Source organism: Neophocaena asiaeorientalis, unplaced genomic scaffold (genome assembly GCF_003031525.2).
Source record: "Neophocaena asiaeorientalis asiaeorientalis breed wild unplaced genomic scaffold, Neophocaena_asiaeorientalis_V1.1 scaffold662, whole genome shotgun sequence".
Taxonomy (NCBI): Eukaryota; Metazoa; Chordata; class Mammalia; order Artiodactyla; family Phocoenidae; genus Neophocaena; species Neophocaena asiaeorientalis.
The window spans coordinates 936,124-939,985 of NW_020176110.1; the positions used below are offsets into that span (position 1 = coordinate 936,124).

Sequence of the window (3,862 nt, forward strand, 5' to 3'; positions counted from 1 at the left end):
TTACCTTACAATCCAGCAACTGTGCTCCTAGTTACCCAATTGAGTTAAAAATGTATGTCTGCACAAAAATCTGTGCATGAATGTTTATATCAGCTTTATTTATAATCACCAAAACCTGGAAGCAAACAATATGTCTTCAATAAGTGAATGGATAAACAAACTATGGTACATCTATACAATGTAATATTATTCAGTCATAAAAAGAAATGAGCATGCTCTCTTCAGCAGCACATATACTAAAATTGGAACGATACAGAGAAGATTAGCATGGCCCCTGAGCAAGGATGACACGCAAATTCGTGGAGCATTCCATACTTTTTATTATCAAAAAATCTGGGAACAATAGATGTTGGAAAGGGTGTGGTAAAAAGGGAACCCTCCTGCATTGTTGGTGGGAATGTAAATTGATACAACCACTATGGAAAACAGAATGGAGATTCCTCAAAACATTCAAAATAGAACTACCATATGACCCAACAGTCCCACTGCTGGGCATATACCCTAAGAAAACCATAATTCAAAAAGAGACATGTACCACAAAGTTCATTGCAGTACTATTTACAATAGCCAGGACATAGAACCAACCTAAATTCCATTGACAGATGAATGGATAAAGTAGATGTGGCACAAATATACAATGGAATATTGCTCAGCCATAAAAAGAAACAAAATTGAGTTATTTGTAGTGAGGTGGATGGACCTAGAGTCTGTCATACAGAGTGAAGTAAGTCAGAAAATAAAAATGGTACTGATGAACCTAGTTTCAGGGCAGGAATAAAGATGTAGACATAGAGAATGGACTTGAGGACACGGAAGGGGGGGAAGAGGGGGAAGCTGGGGCGAAATGAGAGTAGCATTGACATATATACTACTGAATGTAAAATAGTTAGCTAGTGGAAAGCAGCAGCATAGTACAGAGAGATCATCTCGGTGCTTTGCAATGGCTTACAGGGGTGGGATAGAGAGGATGGGAGGGAGGCTCAAGAGGGAGGAGATATGGAGACATATGTATGCCTATGACTGATTCACTTTGGTGTACACCAGAAACTAACAGTATGGTGAAGCAATTAAGTTCCAATAAAGATCTATTAAAAAAAATAAAGAAAGAAATTAGCTATCAAGCCACGAAAAGATATGGAGGAACCTTAAATGCATATTGATAAATTAAAGAAGCCAGTCTGAAAAGGCTATATACTGTCTGATTTCAACTATATGACATTTTGGAACAGACAAAACTATAGAGACAATAAAGATATCATTGGCTGCCAAGGATTCCAAGGGAGGGAGGTATAAAATGAATAGCTAGAACACAGATTTTTCAGGGTGGTGATGCTATTCTGTGTAAAACTAATGGTGGATACATGTTATCACACATTTTTCAAAACCCCTAGAACTGTACAACACAAAGAATGAAACAATGTAGTTATTGAGTATAGTTAATAATAATGCTTTAATATTGGCTCATTTACTGTAACAAATGTACTGCACTAATACAGGATATTAATAATAGACCAAACTCTGTGTGGGGATAAGGGTTAAGGGGTAAGAGTGAAGTAGGAATCTGGAATTCTATCTGCTATCAGTTCAATTATTCTATAAATCTGAAACTATTAGAAAAACAAAGTTTATTAATTATTTCTTAATTATCTCTGGTCATCTACATATATATGGCCTACTTTTGACAAAGGTGCCAAGTTAATTGAATGGAGAGATAATATTGTTTTCAACAAATGGTGCTAGAACATATATAAACAAAAAGGGGGGGGGAGACCTCAACCCTTACCTAATAAGATATAAAATATTAACTTGAAAAGGGTCACAGACCTAAATGTATAACATAAAATTATAAAATTCTAGAAGGAAACATAGGAGAAAAATCTTTGTGATGTTAGGCTGGGCAATAATTTCTTAGTATGCAAAAAAAGTGAAAATCATAAAGCAAAAACTGCCAAATTGGACTTCATCAAAATACAAAATAGATTACCAGATGAACCACCTAAAGCTCTTTCCATTGGGAGGATTTTCCCTCACAGCTCTCTTTTAGGGTCACTCCTGAGCAATCCGCTTTCAACTTTAACCCACATAGGAAGTCAACTCATCCATAAATTATGTTAGACCTTTTCTCTTTCTCTTCTGATAACAAGAAACCTCCTATGTAGCCATAGGTGATGGATGACATGGAAGCCTGGGCCACTTGCTTTTGAAGCTTTCCTGCAGCTTCTGGCCCCAATCTCACTTCCACGTTATTAATGAATTGCATTGGGCTTTCCCAACATTATAACATGATGGTTCTGACAGAACACATTCCATGGGAGTCTGTTCTGATCACATGGTTATTTGAGTTTCCATCCTCAGAGGCTTCCTCTCAACCAGGGCTCAGTAGCATGCCAGAGGCTGTTTTTAAAATGGAGCATAATTTTCTGCAGTGGATGACATGGACTTACTCCAAAATTCTAGGAGTCTAGGTTATGATTTTCCTACTGGGGCTTACCTTAAATTCCATAGCATTTTTCTACCACATATACCATTAATATCATTAGACCTGCAAGGTTATGTGGTCCAAGTAGCAAAACTGCTTGCCCTGTATCTAGACCTGCTGCCGAACTCTGTTCTGCTCTGGGCTTAGCTTACTAAATGGATCAGAGTAATATTCTCAGGAGTGAAATATCCCTCCTCCAGAATGCAAAGAAGCCTACTACGCATTGTGTTTCTTTCTCACTGATGGCAAAAGCCATCCAATTCCATGGTCCATATAGTTACTACTTCCTATAAATCTCTCAAAGCCTGAGATCTTTTCCTTGCTTAGTGCATTCTGTTCCACTGGTGTCCAATCCCAAGTCATTACTGATAAAAATTTAACTGTTTCACTGCTACATCATTCTAGGGGTTATCAGTACTCCACCTACCAGCAGTGATGGAGTTCTGTCATCTGGTCAATGAGTGACCCAGCTCTATTATCCTATTTTAGAGTCTGCTTCCTGGGACTATTTCTGGTTCCAAATTTTTCTAGGTCAGTATCCCTGGAAACAGACTCTGAGACAGAGATTTGCATGCTAAAGATCTTTGAGAAATGTTGTAAGAAAAAAGGAAAGCAAGCACTGTGCTGAAGGAGGAGTTGAACTGAGAGACAGTCACAAGAGAGAACTCAACAGATCCCATGAGATGTTATGGAGTTGGGATGACCCTTCAGAGTTGTCCAACGCTGAGGCAAAAAAAGCCAGAATTTTGTATTCCTACATCAACCAGTTGTTGGATATGGGCTGCCCCCAGAAAGGGGCCTAACCTTGGGTGAAGGAACAATTCAAATGATAGAGACTCAGCTTTGAGCCATGAACATCCAATACTCTGAACAGCTGTGGAAATTTTTCTAAAAAGTCTAAAGTCACCCAATAGTTCTATTTTTCTCAGATCACAAAGCTCATAGCCTATGCTAGCTACACACTTACTGCCCCTACTTTTGTTCTGAACGCACACACCAAAAAATGTATTTTATTTTCCAGTTAGTATATTACTGAATTTACTAGTTTGCTCAGAGTTTTTGCATGTGTTCCATCCCTTCCTGTTTAATAGTTCTTTTAGTATCTGACTGTTGCAATCTTCCTTAGTCTCTGTATGCCTGAAATGTCTTCATTTTGACCTCTGCATTAAATGGTAGTTCAATTAGGTATAAAATTTTAAACTGGCAGCTATTTTCCTTTAGCTGATTATATGGATACACATCTGACACATACTCTTACTGGGAAGAAGTTTGCTGTCAGTCTCATCATTCTTCCTTTGCATTTGCTGCAAGGTACTCTTTTCCTTTTGGTACTGTTACTAGATGTATACAGGAGCCTGTCGGTGTATTCCCCAGGTATCTAAA

The 3,862-nt window shown here is 38.0% G+C and overlaps 1 non-coding gene across 1 annotated transcript; it reads left to right on the forward strand.

The window, feature by feature from the left end:
* Nucleotides 1-212: 212 nt before the first annotated feature.
* LOC112391589 (U6 spliceosomal RNA) lies at nucleotides 213-319 on the forward strand. The gene has a single exon (XR_003001524.1). It is a non-coding gene; the product is annotated as a U6 spliceosomal RNA (small nuclear RNA).
* The last annotated feature ends 3,543 nt before the right edge of the window (nucleotides 320-3,862 follow it).